Source organism: Puntigrus tetrazona, unplaced genomic scaffold (genome assembly GCF_018831695.1).
Source record: "Puntigrus tetrazona isolate hp1 unplaced genomic scaffold, ASM1883169v1 S000000173, whole genome shotgun sequence".
NCBI classification, from domain to species: domain Eukaryota; kingdom Metazoa; phylum Chordata; class Actinopteri; order Cypriniformes; family Cyprinidae; genus Puntigrus; species Puntigrus tetrazona.
Window position 1 is genome coordinate 792501 of NW_025047844.1, and position 11593 is coordinate 804093.

The 11593-nt window shown below is 37.9% G+C and overlaps 1 protein-coding gene and 1 pseudogene across 2 annotated transcripts in view; one reads left to right on the forward strand and one right to left on the reverse strand.

Annotated features, from left to right (window-relative positions):
* Positions 1 to 287, forward strand: part of LOC122333024 (F-box-like/WD repeat-containing protein TBL1XR1) — a 19786-nt gene extending 19499 nt beyond the window's left edge. For both annotated transcript variants that reach the window (XM_043230521.1, XM_043230520.1), the window contains exon 15: positions 1 to 287. This exon is cut by the window's left edge and continues 183 nt beyond it. The gene's annotated coding sequence lies outside the window, so the exon portion shown is untranslated.
* A 1881-nt stretch (positions 288 to 2168) lies between these two features.
* On the reverse strand, positions 2169 to 11089 carry LOC122333028 (annotated as a pseudogene).
* Positions 11090 to 11593: the final 504 nt, after the last annotated feature.

Below are 11593 nucleotides of genomic sequence, written 5' to 3' on the forward strand. Positions count from 1 at the left end.
CTTCGTTTGATAGCCGCTTTTTTTTGGGGGGTGTTTCGGATGCCGCTGACGTCGCTCGGGTCGTCTGACCCTTCAGTGGAGAACAAACTTGAGATCAAGACGAGCTCTCCTTGCAGGAGAACCAGAAACTCTGATTGTTTTTGAAGACGTCAGCTTATATTAGATACACGGGTGTAAAAGCTCCCCACTGGATGTACATTTAATGAATGTAAAGATGTAAATGAGATCGCAACACGCAGATTTTATAAACTGTGTTTATATGTTTATAAACTAATCTTTTTCCTAAAGTCTTTCGTACTTCTATGTTCTTCGTTTTTTTTTTTTTTTTTCTGATTTCGGTCTCGGGAGGTTCCTCTCAGCGTCGCAGTCCGGTTCTGATCGGACCAGACTTCCTAAAACGAGAAATAATTAACGCGCTCCGCTTCTGAATGACTCCGCCCACCTCGACATCTCATTGGTCCAAAATATAATAGAATTTTTATGCAGACAGGAAAACTTGAATATATGTTTGTCATGGCCATGGATTACAGTAAAAAGTGATTTTAGTAAATCTTGTTGTTTTATTTCGTCCCTTCACTTTGATTTAATTAAAAGTCGGGAACCAATTAGATGCGATTTACTAAAAGATCAAACGAATTATTAATTTGAGACCTCAAATGTATTAAAACACGGGCACAAGTGTTTTTTTTTTTTTATTTGTGGCTGTGGTTTACTTTCGTGTAGGACCAAAAAACGTTTTACTAAAATGACGAAAAGAAATCAAAGTTTGATGAAGTATAAATTAATTCTGGCTGCGATTTGGACTAATTTATTAAAACGTGACGTTGGATGTAATTAAAACTAAAACGAGTTATTAAAGTGAAGGAACAAATTAGTGCGTTATATCAGTGAATGACATAAACAAGGGAGTTAATTATTAATTATTTCCTGCAATTTAGAGCAAGGAAACAAATTAGTTTCAAATTAATTTAACAAATTAATTTTTAGATTTACTAAAATGCAGAGAGGAATTTTAAATTAAAACTAGAGAATGAATTTATACATTTAGTGTCCGCAAATTAATTATTTTTGTCATTCATGCTTTTGTATGATTGCACTCTGTGTGTGGGGAAAAAAAATTATATCGTAATTTTTATATATATATATATATATATATATATATATATATATATATATATATATATATATATATATATATATATATATATATATAAAAACATTTTTAATTTTTGTCCTGCCACACTGAATGTAAAACTATTGTGGACCAATGAGGTTTCTGTGTGGGCGGAGCTTCTCAGCACTGCAGAATTGAAACCAAGCAACCACTGGTCTCTGGTCAGATTTAATTTAGCCTTTTCATTAAACACACACACTTTTTGTTCTCAGATGAACCCCAGTTCTTGGTTTCATCGCGTCTCGTCTGAATTGGATGTGTTTTCAGCGGCTCGTGGTGAATGTAACGTGTTTTATCGTTACGTCTGTGTGTGTGTGTGTGTGTGTTTGAGCAGGTTCATTCAGGAGCTGATTGGTTAGTCCTGCTGTAATCCTCAAGCTGTGATCAGCTCTTCTCAATGCCATCGCTGATTAAAACGTGACTGGTGAGGCGTTAATGTGGTACAGTACATACTGCACCATCGTGAGCGCTTGATGGACGTTTCCTATTTTTACAGACAAAATCAATGCTAGCGGGTTTTAATGTGGGATTTATTTGAAATGCATGGGAAGCGTTGCATTTCTGCGTGCCGCCGGTTTCCCGAAGCCCTTATCGTCTGTGTCAGACTAAGTTTGCGTATTCGCGGACAAAACTGAATCACAATGTGTCCCCTTCAGAGGCTCCAAATAAATCGCTCTATTTTGATGATATAATCAGACGTGTTGGATTCATTCATTCATTCATGACACACATGTTGGAATCATTGTCAAAAGATTGAAATAATTAAGATGTTTAATCATATTTTACCAAAGCTGCATTTATTTGGTCCAAAATACAGTAAAAATTGTGAAATAGCGTTTTTTTTGTGAGGATGTTAAAACTGCATTCATTTGAAAATCTTTATAGTATTATAAATGTCTTTACTGTTACTTTTGATCAGATTAATACATTTTTGATCAATAAAAGTATTTTTTTTCAATACTTTTTTATTTTGGTATAAGCAAAGACGCTGAAAATTCAGAGTTGCATCACACAAATAATTATTTTTTATAAAATTATTATTTTTTTAATTACTGAAATATATGTATACACACATGTAAAATGTTTTTTTGGGTTTAAAATTAGACTAATATTTCAGAGTTGTTACTGGTTTCGATCAAATAAATGCAGACTTTGACTTAACGCTAAAAATTAAAAATATACTGCAACCGTTTACGTGTGTTGTTTTTTGCCAGAGTGGCAAATGATTCATTTTAGTCTAAATGATGAGTGAATTTGTGTCTGCCTACCAAATAGACCAAAAAAAATCACACGCGTCGTCTTTAATGACAGCATAAAAGGAAGTATGTTTAATTATAAAAAGTGCTGTATAATGGTGTATTTTTACAGTGCGGTCCTTTGAATGACGTTTTTGCTCTTGATTGAAACTCGTAATGAATCCAGTGCTAAACTAAACTGGGCACAAACAGGCAGAAGTCGTGGAGAGCGTTGGAGAGCGTTAGATGTTCATCCTGTAGAGATCTCCAGTGATGCTCCGCTTGGCTTCACGTCCTCAAACCCTCGCTGCTCACTGGATATGTGGATTTCTACTGTACTAGACTCTGAATCTATGAGACGAGACGGAGAAGACTAGTTAATTTCATGCCTGTGTGTGTGAGTGTATAAAACAAGTGACAAAATATACTTGTTTTTAGGAAATCTGGATCTTTAAAATAGGAAAATAATACTAAACCGACAAAAGGACCTGTGGTAAGCCCATTTTTTTTCGTTGCCGTAACTCTGCATGTTTATATGGTTGGCAGTGTTTATTATTTGCATTGAATTAAATTTTTTCCTGTAGATTGAAACCCAAACAGAACACACACATCGAATCTGATAATTATATATAACATGTAGACTATATATATTATGTTGTATTTACGGATTAAAAGCCGAAACCTTTTTGAGATTTAGATATGTAATTTATGTAAAGATATATTTTATATCTTTATATAGATTATATATTTTTTTGTGCATTTGAAAGATGTCTCTTCTGCTCACATGGCTGCATTTAATCAAAAATACAGGCGAATTTGTGAAATATTATAACCGTATAAAACCTCTGTTTTCCTGCTGAATTAAAACACAAACGGTCACTGCAGTTAAAGCACGGTCTCCGTGCGCAAATGAACTATGACCTTATACTAACCGTAAATTCATACAACTGTGCTTTTACAAATGGTAATAAAGTTAGGCTTTGAGGGGAGGTTTAATGCTGCTTGGCGTTTCTTGGCGCTGCCAAAATGATCTTTTATTAATTTTTCTGGGGTTTTTGTTTGTTGTTTTTTTCTTTTTACATGTTTTTTGAAGTTATGTGTACTAGGCTCTCTGACACCGTAGTTTTTATATTAATTTATAGTAAAAATCTATTTTTGCATCATTACTCCAGTCTTGGCGTCACATTCAGTCAATTAAAAAAAAACAGACACCAAACTTGTTTTATTCGTCAAGGTTGAACTGAACTGAGCAAAAGATGAGATTTTTAACCCCCCAAAAATTCATTTTCAACTTTATCTGTGAATCCTGAAATATGACATGCTTAAAAAATAATTGTGCAGCACAACTGTTTTCAACATTGATGATAAACAGAAATGATTCTTGAGCAGAAAAATCTGTGTTTTATTATGATTTGAAGACTGGAGTAATGAACTCCAAATAAATTACAGTTTAGGCAGTAGATATTAGATTAAGTTCAACAATATGTAACTCAACACATTTAATTTTTAAAAATTTTTGTCAAAATTAAAAATCTTAACTACTGTCACGAGTAATATAAAATAAGGTTCAAAGAAAAACAAAATGGCTGACAGGAAGTTCAGCTAGTTATGGCATAATAATATTTTTATACCGCACACCATTGTGTTTATAATTATATACTATTGGACTATTTATACTTTAAAGAATCACTCAGTTTTTTTTGAAAATCGGCTTATTACGCCGAATGAGAGTATAGTTCCTAATCATATCAACTTTTCCTTTTCCACCGGTCTTAGTACATGAGGCAACTACAAAAGAGTCGAGTTTTAAATAGGAGAAATATTGAAACTTTTGAACGCGATGCTACTGGTCTAATCGGATTCAAGGATCTATGCTAAGCTATGCTAAAAGTGCTATCGGCAGATCCAGAGATCAACTGCATGGTTCCAAAATCGGTAAAGCTTATTAACTCTGGGGGAGTTGGAGGATGAACCTATTTCTTTTAAACCTAAAGCATTTACACCAGTTTAGCCGAACCTTTCAGACATTTCAATTCTCCTGACATCTAGGTGGTGCTTTGCGAAACTGGTTCTGGTTCTTATAACACACACCAAGTTTGGTTTGAATGTGCTAAAGTGCTGTGTAGATATAGCCTCACGTCTATTTTAGCGTGCTCTTCTCAGATTTGACTTGAATTCGTAACGCTTTGCCAGCACGGTCTGAAGATGATCTAAACTGCTGGTGGCGCTAGAGAGTTTGAGTTAGAGGCTCCAACTTTGCTGTGTTTAATGTTGATACTGTCCTCTGTCTGCGTGCCAAATTTCATAAGATTTTACCAAACGGCCACGAGATTTCATAAGATTTTATCATGAGCTGACTCCAGGGTTGGGGAGTAACGCCGTTACGTAATCAGAATACAAAAATCAGTTACACTTTATTTTAAGGCATAATTATACGTTTAAGTACTGAGCAATATTAATTAACTACACGCACTTACTACATGGTAAGGGTTTTGACTGAGGATTATTGCATGTAATTATACATAACGTTTTCATAACAGTAAATACATGTAACGTGTAACAAGGAAACCTTAAAATAATAGCGCTAGCTAAAATTAGTGATTTAAAATTCTGCGGCAGGTATAAGTTTTCTAGCAGAAAATAAGCTGGAAAATGTAGAAATAAACCGATTCAGCCGAAAAAGATCAGAGCATTTCACATATATTAATAGTTTATTTTAAATTAGATAGATTAGATATATATATATATGGTGTAATTTTTTTGGTTAAAAACTATATTTATTTTGTCAGAAAGAAAAAGGCTGCAATAACAAACATAAAACTATCTATTTTTTTACTTTATATACATTGCTGATTTATTTTATTTACACATGACTTGAAGTAATCCAAAAGTAATCAGATTACATTACTTTTACATTGTGGTGCTTAGCAACTTTTTTGAATGAATTAAATTGTAAGCGTAAAGCAATATGCTCAGTTTTCTGCTGACTCAGTAGAGGAAGAACACTAACGGATGCAACAGAAAACAGTTGTTCGAAATTTGCAATAAAATTTAAATTTACATTTTTTCGAATCAAATAAATGCAGCCTCGGGGGATCAGAAGAGATTTTCAAAAACTCTGTTTGTAGTCTGTTTATTTGTTTCACATACAAACACAGCGCAGGTCCCACTTGAACATGTATTTTCTTTCGTGACGGTCGTCAGCAGCCGGTGTAGACGGCTCCGTTACCTTCAGACAGGACGCTGGTGGCGTCCGAGGGCTGCTGTCCGTTAGCGCTCAGGCTCTTCTTGATCTCCTGAACGTGGCTCTGGTAGAGCAGCGCCGATCCGCGACGGGCGTGAAGCCGCCCGCGAGAGACGTGGAGGCCGAGTCCCAGGGCAGCTCGCGGCGTCTCTGCCGGCTCAGGTCCACGTTCAGCCCCGTCCAGCCGTGAAACGCCAGCGTGTTCAGAAAGCCCTGCATGGGGTTCAGGATCCCCTGAGGACAGAGACGTGTTTAGCTAATCACGCCCATGTAACTTCCAGATAGCTAGCATACGTCACTGGATCTGGAAACCGCCTGCTGCGTGCAAACATCTGACAGACGTCTCAAAGATGTGCTTTTTAACATCTTAAAAGCGTAATAGAAGTCTAATTGTCGTCTGATAGATGATGTATTGCAAAAGAGCAAAGACTATAAATGCGGACAGGTGCTGTCCAAAGTTGGAAACTAAAGGGAACGAAAAGTTTTGCTATGAATAAACGAGTAATTTTCTTAAAGAAATACCTGTTTTGTCTTTATAGTTTGATGTTTTGTACTGTTAAAAAAAAAAGTCTGATATAAAAATAGAGAATTCGCTTACCGTTAATTCGGAATTTGTGAGTTCCGAATCACGAACGATTCGAATTACAAACTGATTCACAAATGCACTCTTTATCAAATTTTACACAACGCGCAATCTGATTGGAGCGTTTGAAACGGCGAGTCTTGTCGCGATGCGATTGTGAACTAATTCGAAGTCTTCCAAACTTCCAAAGCTTTCCAACTTTCCAAAATTGAACCCATCACTGCCTGCTTTTTAAATCATCGCGAGCGATGTCGAAATGCGATTGTGATCCGGTTTCTCCTAGTGAATCGATTCCCGAGTCACGAGTTTGAATCAAACGGAGAGGGTTCAGCGTGAATGACTCACTCAGTTGAATCGGTCTGTTCGACGTTTAACGTTTATGCGACACAACTAGTTTTATAGCATTAACTGAAATAAGCGTAAAAATGTCGTGTTCATTCTGAATACAATCCAACACAAGCTTACCAGTGGGTAGATATCCAAAATTTGGATATTTATGCTAGAAGATTTATGCTTTTTTTTGCACAACTACTCACCATTATGAACCACGTGATGAGCGCGGCGTTACGGACGTTCCTCAGACCGTCAGCTTTAACGTCGTCCTGCATCTCCAGATAAAACAGCAGACTCTCGTTGATGATGTTGGGCAACCAGCTGACGACGAAGAGCACAAAACCGATCGTGTGTTCGTTGCTGATCCAGCTGTTTCGTTAAGGGAACCTTCAGATTACAAAACCGATATAGGTTGTTCTTACCAAATGACGAACACCAGCATGATCTTGAAGAAGCGTATTTTGATCTCAGATCCGAGGCGTCTCTCGTTCTCGTGTAGATTCCTGTTGACCCTTCAGCAGAGACGTCACTGCATTGAAGCACAGACAGACACGAGGTTATCTGACCCTGGAGCAACAGACAACAATACACTGTATGGGTCAAAACCAGCAGTTTTTCCTTTATGATAGAAATCATGAGGATAGTGAGAGAAGATCGTGTTCTATGAAGGTATTAGGCAAATTTCCTGCCGTAAAAATATGAAAACTTAATGATTGATTAGTAATATGCATCACTAAGAACTTCATTTGGTGATTTTCTCAATAGCTAGACTTTTTCGCACCCTCAGATTACAGATTTCTACATAGTTGTGTCTCATTCAAATATTGTCCTTTCAATCAATCAATCAATCAATCATTTTTATTTATATAGCGCTTTTAACAACACAGGTTGCATCAAAGTATAAAGTATAAAGTAGAAGAATACAATGATAGGGATGTATAATGAAGAGATTGAACAATCAGAGTCTCTTTAATCAATTGACGATAATCGCTAGAAGTTAACTCTCCAAACAATCCAGACATCAGTAGATTTATTCAGATGACATATAAATCTCAGTTTCAAAGAATTGAGCCTTAAGACTGGTTCTGCGCTCCAGGATCACATATCACATCCAGAGTCATGTATGAATTCAATCAGAGTCGGATTTAACCCATTTCTCTCAGAAATCGCTGGTAAAATTTGCTAATTATAAGTTTGATGAGTTTGAGTGCAAACAGCTGATGAAAGCATCACAATAATCCACAGCCCTCCGGTCCATCAGGTAACATCTGGAGAAGATCAAGAAAAGATCAACTTCCTTCAATGAAAAAGTCTATCTTCTGTCTCTCTTGCATCTAAATCCAGTCACGAATTTTGTTTAGATCTGGTTCAATTGCAGAAATAACAACTCTTTTATTCCAAAAATCATCTGGATATTGAGTAAAGATCATGTACCATGAAGATATTTTTACATTTCCTACCATAAATACATAAAAACGTAATTTCTGATTCGTGATATGCATTGCTAAGAACTTCATTTGAACAACTTTAAAGGAGATTTTCGTCATGTAAACGCTGCTTGATCTGCGCAGATTTCTCTCCTGATTCATTTCACTGGGCTATTATAAACCAGTATTGTAGTTAAAAACGCTGGATTAGTTTGATCTTCTATCTTCTCCAGATGTTCACTGACGGACCGGAGCTCTGTGGATTATTGTGGTGTTTTTAACCAGACGCTCATTCTGACGGCACCCATTCGCCTCCGCAGCTAAGACACCGATGAAGAAACCCAGTGAGCTCAGATGATCTGTGGGCGAGCACACTACTCACCAGCAGAGACGGTGCGGGCGAACAGCGCCGGGTTGACGAGGAGCACCAGCAGCATGGGAGCGTACGTGGTGATGTAGTGAGGGATGGCGTGCTGAAGACCGTCCTCACAGCTCACGAGAGACAAACACAGTCAGCTCACAACACATTCACTTTCACGCATTCGGCAGCTGCTTTTATCCGAAGTGAATTACGTCGCATCGACGCTTTGCATGCTGTTCGTTCGTGCATTTACTGCCAATCAAACCTTAGAGATCTGCACATTTCAGCATTTCAACATATGCGTGTTTATTCGCCAAGAACCTTTTTACAGGGGTCCCGTAGCTTTTATTAACCCATTGTTGAGTTAATGCACCACAAGCATATTAAAAATTGTGTTCACCTGGATATGGAGGGGTAGTAAAGCATGGCGACTCCTTCCACGCACAGCAGCAGCGTCAGACCCCACGTGATCATGTGATACAGGACGATGGTACTGAAACACAACGCACATCAGCATCTGCAGCGGCGCTCGGACACACAGGTGCATGATGGGACGCACCTGATGCCGGCCGAGCGCTTCACCACCAGGAAGACGTCCACCGCGTAACAGAAGGTCCACCAGAAGGAGGCGCTGAAGAACAGCTGGATCCACATCTGTGACACACACAAGTCATCAGCAGCTCAGGTTCATTTGCAGAAATAACAATCGTCTGGATATTGTGCAAAGATCATGTACCGTGAAGATGCTTTTACATTTCCTACCATAAATATATGAAAACGTAATATCTGATTAGTGATATGCATTGCTAAGAGCTTCATTTGAACAACTTTAAAGGAGATTTTTTTGCTCCCTCAGGATCCAGAATTTCAATGAGTTGCATCTCAGACAAATACTGTCCTATAAACAAGATGATTTGTTCATAGTTTTTTAGCCCCAGGGTCACATAAATGCATTATTCTGACAGAATTATAGTCTGAAACAATTCAATTATCTAATCTGCAAAGATACATATTAATTAAAATTTTGAGGATTTAAAAAAGTTACGATAAATTGTAATAATAATAATCATTTTATCAGACTTCCTTTCTACTTTAATAAACAGTGATAATTATAAAACATTAAATGTTCATATTTGCATTTTTTATTTTTTTTTGGCACCCTCCGCTTTCAGATTTTCAAGTAGGTATAAATGCTGTCCGATCTTAAAAAGCTTTCAGGTGATGTATACGTCACAAAATCGCCCTTTATGACTGGTTCTGCGCTCCAGGGACACACATCTAGTTTTTTTTTCGTGCATAAGTATTATAATCACGTTTGATGATAATGACGATAATAATGACGCGTTTATCTCACCGCTCCGCCGACGCAGAACACCTGAGGCCAGACGTCAGAGCTGTTTCCTGCAGAGATCCTGCCGATCAGATCCGGAGACGCCAGCCACACGGACGAGCGGACCACCATCCCTGGACAAACAGAGCAGATCACACACACAAACACAGCTTAGCAGCTTCATTTTTGATAATGCTTTTTAAAAACAGAATATACGGAAATAAAAGGCGGTAGGATTTTAGTCTAAACGATAAAGACTAATTTTACACATAAAACACATTTTAAAAATAGTAATAATAAATACATAAATACAAACATAAATTAAAAGAGTCCTTTCTTTTATAAAAGTTAGATAATGATGATAATAATAAATAATGTGATATTTAATGTTAATATATATTAATAATAACTATTAATAGTTTCATACTATAATTATATTTTATTGTTTTGTCAACTAACATATTTAAAATGCAAATATTAAAATGCACAACTAAAAATACAAAATGTCAACGTCAACATATAAAGTATATTTTTTATAAACTTTACAGTTGTTTGTAAAATTATAAGGTGTTTTTTTCACTGTAATAAACAGCAATGTGTTATTTAGATATTTATATATAATACATTCATACAGAATACTGAATATCCGCAGAAAGAAACCACTCACCTCTTCATCGTGAAGATAAAACAGCTAAAGTGTGTTATATTTAATTTTTGTTTTGTTTGTATTCTGATGTTATTTGCTAGATATATATATACTTAGTGTCTAAGTCAAGCTGTAAACAGACTGCACCGAAGAGTTGATTAGTTCATGAAGTCACTGAAGGCCTATAAGTGTGAAATATAGTGTGTGTGTGTGTGTGTGTGTGTGTGTGTGTGTGTGTGTGTGTGTGTGTGTGAGTGTGTGTGTGTGTGTGTGTGTGTGTGTGTGTGTGTGTGTGTGTGTGTGTGTGTGTGTGTGTCTGTGTGTGTGTGTGTGTGTGTGTGTGTGTGTGTGTGTGTGTGTACCTCAAGAGCCCAGCATGTCGCAGACGCTGATGATGAAGAGGATGCGGATGGAGGAGGCGGGTTTGTGCGGAGCTCCGTATCTGAAGGGCCGGTGTTTGGGCAGCAGCTGGAGGCCGGTGAGAGCGAGGCTCAGAGCGGCGCTGCTGGAGCAGATCCCGCTGAAGAGCCGCGGCTGGAAGCCCGTGATGAAGGCCGTGGCCGGGTCGCGGTTCGGGCAGCAGAAGGTCTCCAGCCGCGGAGAGGCCATGACTTGAACAGGAGAGGGAAAGAAGAGAAAAGAGAAAGCCTTTCATGAGTCTGAGCTGAGACTCGATCACGAGCTCCGGCGTCATGTGCTTCGAGTTAATCTGGAGAACAAGAAACGACCCAGAAAACTCTTCTGATGTGTGTGTGTGTGTGTGTGTGTGTGAGAGAGAGAGAGAGAGAGAGAGAGAGAGAGAGAGAGAGAGAGAGAGGAGACAGAGACAGAGAGAGACAGACAGAGAGAGACAGAGAGAGAGAGAGAGAGAGAGAGAGAGAGAGAGAGAGAGAGAGAGAGAGAGAGAGAGAGAGAGAGTATAGAGAGAGAGAGAGAGAGAGAGAGAGAGAGAGAGAGAGAGAGAGAGAGAGAGAGAGAGAGAGAGACAGAGACAGAGAGAGAGAGAGAGAGAGAAAGAGAGAGAGAGAGAGAGAGAGAGAGAGAGAGAGAGAGAGAGAGAGAGAGAGAGAGAGAGAGAGAGAGAGAGAGAGAGAGAGAGAGAGAGAGAGAGAGAGAGAGAGAGAGAGAGAGAGAGAGAGAGAGACAGAGACAGAGAGAGAGAGAGAGAGAGAGAAAGAGAGAGAGAGAGAGAGAGAGAGAGAGAGAATGTTTCATGTTCATATTCACGTTAGAAAACATTTATAAATTAATGACATGCTT